Below are 16,884 nucleotides of genomic sequence, written 5' to 3' on the forward strand. Positions count from 1 at the left end.
GCTTTCAGAGGGATGTTACGAGGGTGGCCAGGCCACAGGTATTGTTAGGATGTCCTAGTAGGACTATGACTCAGACAATGAGGGAGAATTCAGGGTGAGATGCGTGATTTTGGAGTCCAGAGAAATTAAAAAAGAGGGTCAAGAAGGGAATGAGGGGAATGATTGAACATGTTATACTGCATGAATTAATGTAATATTATTGATGTATTAATGAATCATTATTGTTCCTAGAAATGATTAAAGTTGTATTCAGTGAAATCTAATGAGACTTTGTGTGAACTTATGGAAAATGAAAAGAAGAGAACTAGAAGAACCATTTAAATAACTATTTCATTAATATCAAGGCAAATAACTTTGAAAAACTTAACTGGTGTGTACAATAAATTGATCAACTCCAACTCTAGAAGATTCATAATGAGCCATGTTTCTTACCCCTTGGCTAAGAGGTGATAGATTAGAGGTGATGAATAAGACTTGCTTTTTACAAGTGAGACCCTTTATTATATTTTTCCAGGAAAAGGACTTAGGTGAAGATATGGGCAGGCAGTAGTAGAAGAAAGAATATCTGCAAGACAAAAAAAAAATCAACAAAAGGGAGCAGAAGAAAGTTCAGAAGAGAATACAGATAAGCAGGAAAATGTTGGCACCATCATATTAAATTTAATATATACTAAAACAAACCATATATAATAGAGATTAATTATTTCCCTCAATCATTTTGATATGTTCTTTGTATAAAGCAGTATTAATGTTTGCTAAGTTTATAATTTAAAGAAACACTAACAATTTAAGAGTTGGTATTCATGCCAGTTAAAACATAAATGCAAGTTTGCCCGTCAGTATAGTAAGGAAGAGAAAAATATCAGCTTAAACATTATGGGACTAGAGAAAAAATCTAAAGGACAGGAAAAGAAGTTTAAAAAAAGGAAGATATTTTAGAGTGGCTAAAAGATCAAAAAGTGATTTTAAGAATAATAGAAACTCTTTTAAGGAAGCTGGCAGCCTGAAAAGAATGAGACTACACTCAGGACAACTGACTGAGGATGATACATGTCCCCAAAACAGAGAAATCAGATCAAGAGGGATGATTCAATGCTGACTAGAAAGCTGCAGGGGAAGCTAGAAACATATTAGTTGACCAGAGGCAATGTAGCTAGAAAAAGGATGAAAGCAGGGATGATATGCTCTAGGGAATTTGTCCAGGTAGAGTCTGGGGAAGAAAAAATTTACAAGGAGTCTCTGTGTGAAATCCAGGAAAAGTAAGGATAACTAAGTCAAGATTCTTATGGCTGAGACAGAAAAGTTTTGATCATGAAACAAGGAAAACTGAGTCAAGGTCCAGGGCTAAGGAAAAGAATTTGGACAATCTAGGAAGGAAATAACAGGTCTGTTAACAACCTGTTAGCTATACCCATTTAGTTTATGAGATGGTCAGATTCTTTATCTTCAACGTAATTTTTTGTGTAGTTTCTTCCCTAATATTTCTTCACACTGAAGTGAAATGTTCTAAGTATTTTGACTTCCAGAAACCTGGGTTCTTTTTACTCAATCATGTTATTTTAACTTTAAAACTCCCAAGATACTCATCTTGTTATCATAATGTGGATACTGCTGCCTGATAATGCTCTGTCCTCTCTACCCTGCTCAAACATATCCATGAAGTGAAAGAGATAATAGATATGACAAGAGATATGACACACTATCTCTTGCATAACAAATACAAATGGTGCATGAAACCAATTCTTAGAAGATTTGTCATCTATATTGTTTAGTCATTTTTCTTCAGTTATGTTCAACTCATTGTGATCCATTTTGGGGGTTTGGCAAAAACACAAGATTTCCTCCTCCATCTTATTTTACAGATGAGGAAACTAAGACAAACATGAGTAAGTGTCTTGCTTGGGGTCACACAGTTACTAAGTGTTTGAGGTCAGAGGCTAGCATTCTGTCCACTGTACCATATAGCTTCCCTGAACTTTATTATCTATAAGGCTACCATAGTAGTGAAAATTAATTTCATGACAAATTTTAGAATTATTCACTCAACCTGAACCCTTTGCAACCTCTTCCTCTCAGTTGTTTGCTAGCTTTAGAGCCCTTGAAGGCAGGAAAACCAACTCAGCTTCCTTGCAGTTCTGTAAGACAGGGTAGCCTTAAACTTAATAATATCTCATTAAAGAGTTACACATGTATTCATGTGAGTCTGAAAGCTGAAAGTGACTAAAGAACTGAAGAACCAATCTATTATAGAGTGAATGTGAACAGGAAATTCCTCTATAGGATACCTGAACAGTGGTCATTGAGAATTTACTTAGCGATGTCCAGCTGGGAGACTGTTACCTCTTGTTTCAGGTACACTACTTCAGTAAACTGAATGGAACTCCAATTCTTCTGATTTCTCAGATTTTAAAAGGTCTTTTGAATTTTTACAAGTAATTACCTGGTCAATTTGATTCTGGATACTTGGTTACTTTTTCTCAGGAAATGTATTTGCCCTCAACAAATCCTTCCCTATTTTCTGATGGATGCATGGTTTCCCATTAACCCAAACTCTCTGATGATACAGTCAATGGGGAATATGTGAAGGCCACCTTCTTCTCAATGTCCCGAAATTATCAGCTCCTGAATTTGGAGTCCTCTCACACATGGTTCTAAACTTGCCTGCAATTTCTAAAAATAGCCTAAGATTTGGTCTTCTTCACTGAAATACATACAAGAGATTTCTTACATTGTATCTATCTTTGTCAAACCAAGCCTCTTTGATCCATTCAAATTATTTAAAGACATCTACAACTAGTTGACATTTGATTCATTCAATCTGAAATGCACCAAAAACTTGCATTTTTTCTTTCGTTATTTTTTCTAAAGAGAGAAAATTATACTTCAGTTTGCATTCAGAGTTCATTAATTCTCTTTCTGGAGACTGATAGCATTTTTTCAGCATAAGTCCTATGGAATTGTCTTGGATCATCGTATTGATCAGAGTAGCTAAGTCTTTCACAGCTGTTCATCATCATGACATTGTTGTTACTATGAATACTGATTTCCCTATTTCTTCTCACTTCACTTTCCATGAGTTCATATAAATCTTGCCATTCTTGTTTGCTTATTTATTTTATTTTTTGTTTTTTTCCCCAAAACCACCACCCTCATCATTTCTTATAGTACAATAATTCTCCACCACGACCATATACACTTATTCACCCATTCCCCAATTGATAACCATCATCATAATTTGTGACATGAATGGGATGGATTCTGCCATAAAACAGAAGTGGATGGCAGAGTGGATCAAAAACTAGAATCCTACAATATGTTGTTTAGAAGAAACACACTTGAAGTAGAGCAACACAGAGAATAAAGGTAAAGAGATAGATCAGAATTTATAAGGCTTCAACTGAAGTGAAAAACAAGCAGAGGTAGAAATCTCGATCTCAGACAAAACAAAAACAAAAATGAACCTAACGAAAAGGGATAAGGAAGGAAACTACATCTTACTAAAAGTTTTCATAGACAACAAGCAACATATATGCACCAAATGGTATAGCATCCAAAGAATTAAAGAAGTTAAGAGAGTTACAGGAAGAAATAGACATTAAAAAATCATATTGTGGGGGACCTCAACTATTCACTCCAAGAATTCAATAAATTAACTAAAATAAACAAGAAAAAAGGAGGTAAACAGAGTATTAGAAAAGTTAGATATGACAAGACATTTGGCATGACTTAGACAGAAAGGGTCACACCATAAGCAAATTAGAAGAACAAGGAATAGCCTACCTATAACATGTATGGGGAGGGGGAGAGTTCATGACCAAACAAGAGTTACAGAGCATTGAAAAATGCAGAATAGTTAATTTTGATCATATTAAACTAAAAAGCTTTTGTACAAGCAAAACCAGTGCAATCAAGATTAGAAAGAAAGCAGAACACTCGGAAACAATCTTTACAGGAAGTGTCTCTTATAAAGGCCTCATTTCTCAAATATATAGAGAACTGAGACAAATTTATGAGACTACAAATTTATGGACTATTCTCCAATTTATAAATGGTCAAATGAAATGAACAGGCAGTTTTCAGAGGAAGACAGGAAAGCTATCAATAGGCATGTGGATAAGGGCTCTAACTTTTTTATGATGTCAATTTTAAATAGATTTCATTCTCTAGGACAAGAATTGCATTTCCACTTGTTTACAATACTGATAAAGTGCAATATTGTTCATGTCCCACACTCTGAACACATTCAAGTATTCAGAATGAACAGATTTACACAGTAGCTTAAATGTTACTTTTAAACTGCTTCTGCCTTGGCTACAAATTTGAGTGCTTCAATTTTTGGAAAGCTGTGTGGAATGCTCTTTTTGCTGGTGTGTTTAGTCCACTTCTTCAATGGTGAGTCTAGAAGAAGCACCTCCAGATGGGGTTGCTCCACCACCTGGGAACTCACCAGGCATGGCTCTTGGCATGCCTCTTGCACTCTGGTACAGCTCAGTAATGATGAGGTTGTAGACTTTCTCCAATTCTTTCTGCTGATGCTGAAATTCTTCCTTCTCTGCAGTCCGGTTCTTATTCAGCTAGTTGATTTTTTCATTACATTTGTCAAGGATCTTCTGTTTGTATTCATCACCAATTTTACCTTGAAGTTTTTCATCTTCTATGGTAGCCTTCAAGTTGAAAGCATAAGATTCAAGAGAATTCTTGGAAAACACGTTGTCTCCGTCCTTCTCATCCTCAGCCTTGTATTTCTCAGCCTCCTGGACCATACAATCAATGCCATCTTTGCTCACATGTCCTTTTGTCATTGGTGATGATGATTTCATTTTCCATATCCGTGCTCTTATCCACAGCAGAAACATTAAGTATGTCATTTGCATCATGTCAAACATTTCTTCAATTTGAGGAAAACCCCTGGGTGCTGGGAGGATTTCCGTGAGCCCAAATTTGCCAAGCAGCTTGTTATCCTTTGTCATTGTTCTCTCTCCTTCATAAACCTGAATAAGCACACTGGGCTATTTGGCTGAATAGGTGGTAAAGGTCTGTATCTACTTCATGGGGATGGTGGTATTACATTTGATCACAATGGTTATAACTCCACCAGTTTCAATTCCAAGGGAAAGAGGATAAAAGGGTAAATTACATCAAATGAAGAGGCAGAAAAAAACATATTATGATAGAGAGAAAAAAGGAAGAAGATGAGAAGTGTTTGAACTTTACTCTCATCTCATTTGATTCAAGGAGGGAATAACATTCCCAGTTAAGTACAGAAATCTAACTTGCACTACAGGCATTAGACACAAAAAAGAGAAAGAAAAGGGAGGGGTGGTTAGAAGGGAGGGAAGAAGTAGTAAGGGAAAAGGTAAAAAAAAGGGAAGGGGCTGACAGAAGGAAAGGGAGACTGAAGGAAATGGTGGTCAAAAGTAAAAATTTTTTGAGGAGAAGCAGGGAGATATAAAATCATAAACAGAAAGAAATAGGATGGAAAGAAAGACACAGAAATTAGTCACAACTTTGAATGTGAAAGGGATGAACTCTCCCACAGAACAGAGCCAGAGAGCAGAATGGATTAAAAACTCAAATCCTACAATATGGTGTTTGCAAGAAACACATATGAAACAGGGGAATATATACAGGGTAAAGGTAAAAGTCTGGAGCAGAATTTATTATGTTTCAGCTAGATTTAGAAAAGCAGGGGTAGCAATCCTAATCTCAGACAAAGCAAAAGCAAATATACATTTGATCAAAAGAGATAAGAAAGGAAGCTATATCCTGCTAAAATGTAGACAACAAAAAAATATCATTACCAAACATATATGCGCTAAGAGGTATAGCATCCAAATTCTTAGAGGAGAAGTTGAGGGAATTACAGGAATAAATAGACAGCAAAGTTATACTAGTAGACATCAAACTCACTCTCTCTCTCTCTCTCTCTCTCTCTCTCTCTCTCTCTCTCTCTCTCTCTCTCTCTCTCTCTCTCTCTCTCTAAACTTTATAAATCTAACCTCAAAATAAGCCAGAAAGAAGTTGAGGTGAGCAGAATTCTGGAAAAAGGAGATATGATATACGTCTGGAGAAAACTGAATGGGAGTATAAAGGAATAGATCTTTTTCTCAGTGGTTCATAGCACATATACAAAAATTCACCACGTACTAGCTCATAAGTCAAGTCATCCTTTTCAGATAATGATGCAATAAAAAGTATATGTAATAAAGGGCCATGGAATGATAAACCAAAAATTAATTGGAAATTAAATAATCCAGTCCTAAAGAATGAGTGAGTCAAACAACAAATCATAGAAACAATAAATAATTCCATTCAAGAGAATGACAATAATGAGAGCACCTACCAAACTTATGGGAAGCAGTGAAAGCAGTTCTAAGGGGAAGTTTTATATCTCTGAATGCTTATATGACTAAAACAGAGAAAGAGGAGATCAATGAATTGGGCATGTAGCTGAAGAAGCTAGAAGAAGAATAAACTGAAAATCCCCAAATTAGAAATGCTGAAAACCAAAAGAACAGATTAATCAAATTGAAATTAAGAAAATTATCAAACTAAACAACATAAAGAGCTGGTTTTATGAAAAAAATAACAAAATTGATAAACCTTTGGTCAATCTGATTTTAAAAAGAAAGAAGAAAGCCAAATAACAAGTATGAAAAATGAAAAAGGTGAATTCACCTCCAATAAAGAGGAAATTAAAATGCTAATTAGAAATTATTTTGTCCAACTGCATGCCCACAAATTTGATAATCTCACTGAAAGAAATGGATATTTATAAAAATGTAAATCGCCCAGATTAACAGAAGAGGAAGTAAAATACTTAAATAATTCCCTCTCAAAAAAAGAAATTGAACAAACCATCAATGAACCACACACGAAAAAATCTCTAGGGCCAGATGGTTTTACAAGCTAATTCTATGCAACATCCAAAGAACAATTAGTTCCAATACTATATAGATTATTTGGGAAAACTGGTGAAGAAGGAGGCCTAACAATTGTTTTTTATGATACAAATATGGTGCTGATACCTAAACTGGGAAGAGTCAAAACAGAGAAAGAGGTTTATAGACGAATTTCTCTAACGAATATAGATGCAAAAATTTTAAATAAGATGTTAGCAAAAAGGATTACAGCAACTTATCAAGAGAATAATACACTGTGATCAGGTAGGATTTATATCAGGAATGCAGGTCTTGTTCAATATTAGGAAAAATATAAGCATTATCAATCATATCAACAACAATAGTAATAGAAACCAGGTAATTATTTCAGTAGATGCAGAGAAAACTTTTGACAAAATACAACATCTATTCCTATTGAAAATAATGGAGAGCATAGGAATCAATGGAGCCATCCTTAAAATAAGAAGTAGCCTGTACCTAAAACCATTCAGCAAGCATTATATATAAGGGGGACAAGATAGATGTATTTGCAATATGATTAGGAGTGAAACAAGGATGTCCACTATCACCAATGTTATTCAGTTTGGTACTAGAAATGTTGCATTCAACAATTAGAAGAAAAATAAATAGAAGGAGTTAGAATAGGCAAAGAAGAAACTAATTTACCACTCTTTGCATATGATATGATGACAGAGAATTCTAGAGAATCAAGTAAAAAGCTACTTGCAATAAAAAACAACTTTAGCAAAGTTGCAGGAAACAAAGTAAACATACTTAAACCATTTGCATTTCTATAGATTACTAACAAACCCCAACAACAAGAGACAGAGAAATCTCATTTAAAATCATTGTAGACACTAAAAAATGCGTTTATATTCTTTGTTCATCCTTTGTTTTTGAAGACCATGACATCAGAAAAATGATGACATTGCTTGCACTTGACTCTCTTCCCAAAACAAACACAGAGATTATATCAACACAATTACAAAACACTTCTCACACAAAGAAAGTCAGATCTATGTAATCAGAAAAACATCAGTTATTCATGAGTACACCAAGCTAATATAATAAAAATGATAATTCTACCTAAATTAATTTACTTATTCAGTGTCGTACCAATCAGTACAAAAAGCAATTGTTTAGAGCTAGAAAAATAATATCAAAATTCATCTGGAAGGAAAAAGGTCCAGAATATCAAGGGAACTAATGAAAAAATTCTAGGTGACCTACCCATTCCAAATTTTAAATTGTGTTATAAAGCAGCAATCATCAAAGCCACTGGTACTAGCTAAGAAACAGAGGGGTAGATCAGTGGAATATGTTGGGTACACATGACAAAGTAGTCAATGACCATAGTAGGGTACTGTTGATGAACCCAAGAATCCCAGCTTCTGGGATAAGAACTCACTAGTTGACAAAAACTGCTGGAAAAAAATGGAAAACGCTGTGGCATAAACTGGGCATAAAGCAATGCCTGATGCATTTTTCCAGAATAAAGTTCAAATAGGTACACAATCCAGGTATAAAGGCTGATATTATAAACAAATTAGGGGAGCAAATAATAGTTTATTTGTCAAATTTATGGAGAATGGAAGAATTTGTGACCAAACAAGATAGAGAGAAAGTAATAAAATGAAAAATGGAAAATTTTGATTACACTAAATTAAAAGGTTTTGCACAAACAAAGCCAATGCAACCTAGATTAGGAGGGAAGCAGAAAACTGTGAAAGAATTTTACAAGTAGTGTTTGTGACAAAGTCCTTATTTTTAAAATATACAGAGAACTTATTCAAATATACAAGACTACAAGCCATTCCTCAATTGATAAATGGACAAAGGATATGAACATGCAGTTTTCAGAGGAAGAAATTAAAACTCTCTATAGTCATATGAAAAAATGCTCTAAATCCTAGTTGATTAGAGAAATGCCAATCAAAACAACTCTGAGGTAGGACATCACACCTATCAGTTTGGCTAACATGACAATAAAGGAAAATGATAAATGTTGGAGAAGATGTGGGAGAGTTGGAACACTAATTAATTCATTGTTGGTGGAGCTGAGAGTTGATTCAACCATACTGTAGATTCATTTGGAATTATGCCCAAAAGGCTACAAAAGTGTGCATACCCTTTGACCCAGCAATTCTGTTTCCAGGACCATATTCCAAAGAGATAATAAAAATGGGAAAAGAGCCCACATGTACAAAAATATTTATAGCAGCTCTTTTTGTAGTGACCAAGAACTAGAAATCAAGGGAATGCACATCAGTTGGGGAATGGCTAAAAAAGTTGTGGTATATGAATGCAATGGAATACTAGTATTCTATAAGAAATGATGAACAGGTGGACTTCAGAAAAATCTAGATAGACTTATATTTACTGAAGCTGAGTGATGGGAGCAGAACCAGTAATACATTATACATAGTAAAGCCACAGTTGTGTGAAGACTGTTTTTGTTAGACTTAGTCCTCCACAGCAAGGCAAGGACCTAAAACATTACCAAAGGACTCATAATGCAAAATACTATCTATATCTTGAGAAAGAACTACAGAATTGAAACAGAATGAAGCAGATTATTTTCTCCATTGTTATATTTGGTTTTGTTTGGTTTTTCTTACAGTTTCTTCCATTCATTTTAATTCTTTGATACAACATGACTAATAAGAAAATGTGTTTAATAAGAATGTATGTGTAGAGCCTATATAACATGGCATACCACCTTGGGGAGGGAGTGACAAAGGAGGGAGAGAAAATTGAAAACTTATAAGTATGATTGTTCAAAATTGAAAACAAATAAATAAATTTGGAGAAAAGATAAGGACCTACATGTGCAAAAATATTTATAGCAGCCCTTTTTGTGTTGGTGAAATATTAGAAATTGGGGGCATGTCCATGAATTGGGGAATTGCTAAACAAGTTGTGATATGTGTATGTAATGGAATACTCCTGTGTCATAAGAACTGATGAATAGGCAGATTTCAGAAAAAAACTGGAAAATATTGTATTAGCTCATGCAAAGTGAAATATGCAGAACCAGGAAACACTGTGCACAGTCACCAACATACCGTGAGGAACGACCATGAATGACCCAGCTGTTTTTAGCAACACAACAATCCAAGGCATATACAAAGGACTCATGAAGGAAAATGCTACACATGTCCAGGCAAAGAACTGATGGACTCTGAATGCAAATCAAAGCATCCTTTTTCACTTACTTCACTTGTGTGTGTGTGTTTTATTTTTTCCTTTTGACATATTTCTTTTCTCTCAACTGTAGTATATGTAAATATTTTATAAGCTAGCACATGTATAAATTATATCAAAGTGCCTACCATTTTTAGAAGAGTGATGAATAGGGAGGAAGAAAAATTTTGGAACTCCAATTCTTGTAAAAATGAATGAAAACTATTTTCTTGACATATAACTGGAGAAAAATAAAATACTGTTAAAAAGATAGATGCAGGGGCGGAGCTAAGATGGCAGAGTAGAAAGACGCACATACACATAGCTCCCAACCCACAACCCATAGAACATCTGTAAATAGCAACTCACTGCGAATTCTGCAGGACCAGAGGCCACAGAACATTGGAGCGAAGGAGATTTCTGTTCCAGAGGGACCTGCAAACCTCTCGCAAAAGGTCTTTTGCAAAGCGGACTGGGAGCCAAGTACAGCCCTGCCCCGGCCACAGCACCAAGAGGAGCAGATCCGAGCAGGCTTCAGGGACGGGATCTCCAGTGGCCACGTGGGTCCCTCCACCCACAGGTGACGGGGGTCGGTGAGAGGGTCTCTTTGGAGGGTCGAGAGGAGAGTGGGATGCCCCATAACTCAGGCCCCCTCGGGAGGCAGAAGTGGAGGTGGGAGCAGACAGGGGCTCCCAAAGCAGGCAGGAGCCTGGATCCATTGTTGAAGGTCTCTGCATAAACCCCCTGAAGGAACGGAGCATGTGAGGTGGCCCTGGCCTGACCTGAGCACCTGAACTTAATCTCACACTGAATAGTAGCCCTGACCCCGCCAAAAGCCCTGAGGCTGGAAGCAGCATTTGAATCTCAGAACCCAAGGTCTGCTGGGAGGATCAGGAGGCAAGGTGGGTATGAGGAGAATATTCAGAGGTCAAGTCACTGGCTGGGAAAATGCCCAGAAAAGGGAAAAGAAATAAGACTATAGAAGGTTACTATCTTGGTGAACAGGCATTTCCTCCCTTCCTTTCTGATGAGGAAGAACAAAGCTTACCATCAGGCAAAGACACAGAAGTCACAGCTTCTATATCCCAGCCCACTCAATGGGCTAAGGCCATGGAAGAGCTCAAAAAGGATTTTGAAAATCAAGTTACAGAGGTGGAGGAAAAGCTGGGAAGAGAAATGAGAGATATGCAAGGAAAGCATGAACAGCAGGTCAGCACCCTGGTAAAGGAGACCCAAAAAAATGCTGAAGAAAATAACACCTTGAAAAATAGGTTAAATCAACTGGCAAAAGAGGTTCAAAAAGCCAATGAGGAGAAGAATGCTTTCAAAAGCAGAATTAGCCAAATAGAAAAGGAGATTCAAAAGCTCACTGAAGAAAATAGTTTTTTCAAAATTAGAATGGCACAGATGGAGGCTAATGACTTTATGAGAAACCAAGAAATCACAAAACAAAACCAAAAGAATGAAAAAATGGAAGAGAATGTGAAATAGCTCATTGGAAAAACAACTGACCTGGAAAAGAGATCCAGGAGAGACAATTTAAAAATTATGGGACTACCTGAAAGTCATGATCAAAAAAAGAGCCTAGACATCATCTTTCATGAAATTATCAAGGAAAACTGCCCTGAGATTCTAGAACCAGAGGGCAAAATAAGTATTCAAGGAATCCACTGATCACCACCTGAAAGAGATCCAAAAAGAGAAACTCCTAGGAACATTGTGGCCAAATTCCAGAGTTCCCTAGTCAAGGAAAAAATATTGCAAGCAGCTAGAAAGAAACAATTCAAGTATTGTGGAAATACAATCAGGATAACACACGATCTAGCAGCTTCTACATTAAGGGATCAAAGGGCGTGCAATAGGATATTCCAGAAGTCAAAGGAACTAGGACTAAAACCAAGAATCACCTACCCAGAAAAACTGAGTATAATACTTCAGGGGAAAAATTGGTTTTTCAATGAAATAGAAGACTTTCAAGCATTCTTGATGAAAAGACCAGAGCTGAAAAGAAAATTTGACTTTCAAACACAAGAATGAAGAGAAGCATGAAAAGGTGAACAGCAAAGAGAAGTCATAAGGGACTTACTAAAGTTGAACTGTTTACATTCCTACATGGAAAGTCAATATTTGTAACTCTTGAAACTTTTCAGTATCTAGGTATTGGGTGGGATTACACAGACACATGCACACACGCACACACACATAGAGACAGAGTGCACAGAGGGAACTGAAGAGGATGGGCTCATATCTTAAAAAAATGAAATCAAGCAGTGAGAGAGAAATATATTGGGAGTAGAAAGGGAGAAATGGAATGGGGCAAATTATCTCTCATAAAAGAGGCAAGCAAAAGACTTATAAGTGGAGGGATAAAGAGAAGGGGTGAGAGAAAAACATGAAGCTTACTCTCATCACATTCCACTAAAGGAAGGAATAAAATGAACACTCATTTTGGTATGAAAACCTATCTTACAATACAGGAAAGTGGGGGATAAGGGGATAAGCAGGGTGGGGGGGATGATGGATGGGGGGACATGGGGAGGAGGGAGCAATTTGAGGTCGACACTCATGGGGAGGGACAGGATCAAAAGAGAATAGAAATAATGGGGGACAGGATAGGATGGAGGGAAATATAGTTAGTCTTATACAATACAACTATTATGGAAGTCATTTGCAAAACCACAGATTTGGCCTATATTGAATTGCTTGCCTTCCAAAGGGAAGGGGTGAGGAGGGAGGGAGGTAAAGAAGTTGGAACTCAAAGTGTTAGGAACAACTGTCGAGTAATGTTCTTGCCACTAGGAAATAAGAAATATAGGTAAAGGGGTATAGAAAGTTATCTGGCCCTACAGGATAAAAGAGAAGATGGAGACAAGGGCAGAGAGGGATGATAGAAGAGAGAGCAGATTGGTGATAGGGGCAATTAGAATGCTTGGTGTTTGGGAGGGGAGGGGACAAAAGGGGAGAAAATTTGGAACCCAAAATTTTGTTAAAATGAATGTTAAAAGTTAAATAAATAAACTAAAAAAAAAAAAAAAGATAGATGCACAAGGAACATATTTACAAAACATTTCTAAAGATGTCAAGAAGACAGAAGCAAAAGTTTCCAAGTAGCACAAGATGAATTTAAAAAACAGTCTCAGATACTTACCAGTTATGTGATCCTGGGCAAGTCATTTAAGTTAGTTTTCTCAACTGAAAAATGAGTTAGGGAAGGAAATGGCAAACCTCTCCAGTATGTTTACCAAGAAAACTCCAAATAGGTCACAAAATGTCAGATATGACAAATCACTAAACACCAACAGCGTCATTGCCTGGAACACAAAAATCATCAATTAAAACTTTGTTTCAGCATAAATGTTAAAGTGTTAAAAGACCATGACTCTTTACTTTTTTTCACCAAATCAATTTACCTTGTAAAAGAATATAGGTATTGATTAAGATTTCATGTGAGTGACAAAACAAGCATGACAAAAGTAGAGCTGGCCAAGATGGTGAACAGGCAACAACCAGGGCGAAGTCTCCCAAACTTATCTTCTAAACTACGTTAAAATAACTTTTGTTCTTTCTTTAAATTATTTTATTTGTTTGCAGTGATTTATAATAACTTCCACATAACTTAGATTTTCCCCCTCCCTTCCCTCCTTCTTCTCCCTTCCCCTTTCTTTTCCCTCCCCACTCCCTCCCTGAGACAACATGCAATTTAATATAGGTTCTAAACATACATTCCTACTAAATACAGGATAAATTTGGAAGAGAAATGAGAGGAATGCAAGAAAATTATGAAAAGCTGGTAAACAGCTTGCTAAAGAAGATGCAAAAAATGCTGAAGAAAATAACACCTTGAAAAATAGGCTAAATCAATTGGCAAAAGAGTCCCAAGAAGCCAATGAGGAGAAGAATGCTTTCAAAAGCAGAATTAGCCAAATGGAAAAGGAAGTTCAAAAGCTCACTGAAGAAAATAGTTTTTTCAAAATTAGAGTGGAACAGATGGAGGCTAATGACTTTATGAGAAACCAAGAAATTACAAAACAAAACCAAAAGAATGAAAAAATGGAAGAGAATGTGAAATAGCTCATTGGAAAAACAACTGACCTGGAAAAGAGATCCAGGAGAGACAATTTAAAAATTATGGGACTGTCTGAAAGCCACGATCAAAAAGAGAGCCTAGACATCATCTTTCATGAAATTATCAAGGAAAACTGCCCTGAGATTCTAGAACCAGAGGGCAAAATAAGTATTCAAGGAATCCACTGATCACCACCTGAAAGAGATCCAAAAAGAGAAACTCCTAGGAACATTGTGGCCAAATTCCAGAATTCCCTAGTCAAGGAAAAAATATTGCAAGCAGCTAGAAAGAAACAATTCAAGTATTGTGGAAATACAATCAGGATAACATACAATCTAGCAGCTTCTACATTAAGGGATCACAGGGCGTGGAATAGGATATTCCAGAAGTCAAAGGAACTAGGACTAAAACCAAGAATCACCTACCCAGAAAAACTGAGTATAATACTTCGGGGGAAAAAAATGGTCTTTAAATGAAATAGAGGACTTTCAAGCATTCTTGCTGAAAAAGACCAGAGCTGAAATGAAAATTTGACTTTCAAACACAAGAATGAAGAGAAGTATGAAAAGGTAAACAGCAAAGAGAAGTCATAGGGGACTTTACTAAAGTTGAACTGTTTACATTCCTACATGGAAAGACAATATTTGTAACTCTTGAAACTTTTCAGTATCTGGGTGGTTGGTGGGATTACACACACACACACACACACACACACACACGCACGCACGCACGCACACACAGAGACAGAGAGCACAGAGTGAATTGAATAGGATGGGATCATATCTTAAAAAATGAAATTAAGCAGTGAGAGAGAAATATATTGGGAGTAGAAAGGGAGAAATGGAATGGGGCAAATTATCTCTCATAAAAGAGGCAGCCAAAAGACTTTCTAGTGGAAGGAAAAAGAGGTGACGTGAGAGAAAAACATGTAGTGTACTCTCATCACATTTGACTCAAAGAAGGAATAAAATGCACAGTCATTTTGGTATGAAAACCTATCTTTACAATACAGGAAAGTGGGGGATAAGGGGATAAGCAGGGGGAGGGGATGATGGAAGGGAAGGCATGAGGAGGAGGGAGCAATCTGAAGCCAACACTTTTAGGGGGGGCAGGATCAAAAGAGAGAATAGAAGCAATGGGGGGCAGGATAGGATGGAGGGAAATACAGTTAGTCTTATAGAACACGACTATTATGGAAGTCATTTGCAAAACTACACAGATATGGCCTATATTGAATTGCTTTCCTTCCCAAGGGAAATGGGTGGGGAGGGAGGGATGAAGAAAAGTTGGATGTCAAAGTTTTAGGAACAACTGTCAAGTACTGTTCTTGCTACTAGGAAATAAGAAATACAGGCAATGGGGAATAGAAAGTTATCTGGCCCTACAGGACAAAAGAGAAGATGGGGACAAGGGAAGGGAGAGATGATAGAAGAGAGGGCAGATTGGTGATAGGGGCAAACAGAATGCTACGTGTTTTGGGGTGGCGGAGGGGACAAAAGGGGAGAAAATTTGGAACCCAAAATTTTGTGAAAATGAATGTTAAAAGTTTAATAAATAATTTTTTTTAAAAAAATAGGCTAACTCAGTTGGCAAAAGAGGTCCAAAAAGCCAATGAGTAGAAGAATGCTTTAAGAAGCAGAATTAGTCAAATGGAAAAGGAGGTTCAAAAGTTCACTGAAGAAAATAGTCCTCTAAAAATTAGAATGGAGCAAACGGAAGCTAATGAGTAAAGGAGAAACCAAGAAATTACAAAACAAATCTAAAAGAATGAAAAAATAGGAGACAATGTGAAATAGCTCATTGGAAAAACCACTGATCTGGAAAAGAGATCCAGTAGAGACAATTTAAAAATTTTGGGACCATGATTCCCCCCCAAAAAAGCCATGATCAAAAAAGAGCCTCAACATTATCTTTCTTGAAATTATCAAGGAAACTGTACTGATATTCTAGAACCATAGGATAAAATACATGTTGAAAGTATCCATCAATTACCTCCTGAAAGAAATCCAAAAAGAGAAACTAATAGGAATATTGTAGCCAAATTCCAGAATTCCCAGGTCAAGGAGAAAATATTGTAAGGAGCTAGAAAGAAACAATTCAAGTATTTTGGAAATACAATCAGGATAACACAAGATCTAGAAGCTTCTACATTAAGAGATCGAAGGACTTGGAATATAATATTCCAGAAGTAAAAAGAACTAGGATTAAAACCAAGAATCACCTACTTAGCAAAACCGAGTATAATACTTTAGGGGGAAAAATGGTCATTCAATGACAAAGAGGACTTTCAAGCATTCTTGATGAAAAGACCAGAGCTGAATCGAAAATTTGACTTTCAGACACAAGAGGGAAGCATGAAAATGTAAACAGGAAAGAGAAATCCTTAGGAAGTAACTGAAGTTGAACTGTTTAACATGGAAAGATAATATTTGTAACCCCTGAAACTTTTATATATAGAGAGAGAGACAGCACAGGGTGTGTTGAATAGGAAGGGATGATATCAAAAACAATAAAATTCAGTGGTGTGAGAGGAATATATTGGGTGTAGAAAGGGAGAAATAGAATGGGGCAAATTTTGTCTTATAAAAGAGACAACAAAAAGTTTTTTCAATGGAGGGGAAAAGCGGGGATGTGATAGGGGAAAAGTGAAGCTTACTCTCATCACATTTGGCCTAAGCACATAATAACATGCACACTCAATTTAATATGAAAATCTAACTTACACTACAGGAA

At 36.4% G+C, this 16,884-nt stretch overlaps 1 pseudogene; it reads right to left on the bottom strand.

Annotated features, from left to right (window-relative positions):
• Positions 1-4,373: 4,373 nt before the first annotated feature.
• The window catches only part of LOC140507726 (heat shock cognate 71 kDa protein pseudogene), a 38,837-nt pseudogene continuing 26,326 nt past the window's right edge, over positions 4,374-16,884 (bottom strand).

The sequence above is a fragment of the Notamacropus eugenii genome, chromosome 5 (genome assembly GCF_028372415.1).
Source record: "Notamacropus eugenii isolate mMacEug1 chromosome 5, mMacEug1.pri_v2, whole genome shotgun sequence".
NCBI lineage: Eukaryota > Metazoa > Chordata > Mammalia > Diprotodontia > Macropodidae > Notamacropus > Notamacropus eugenii.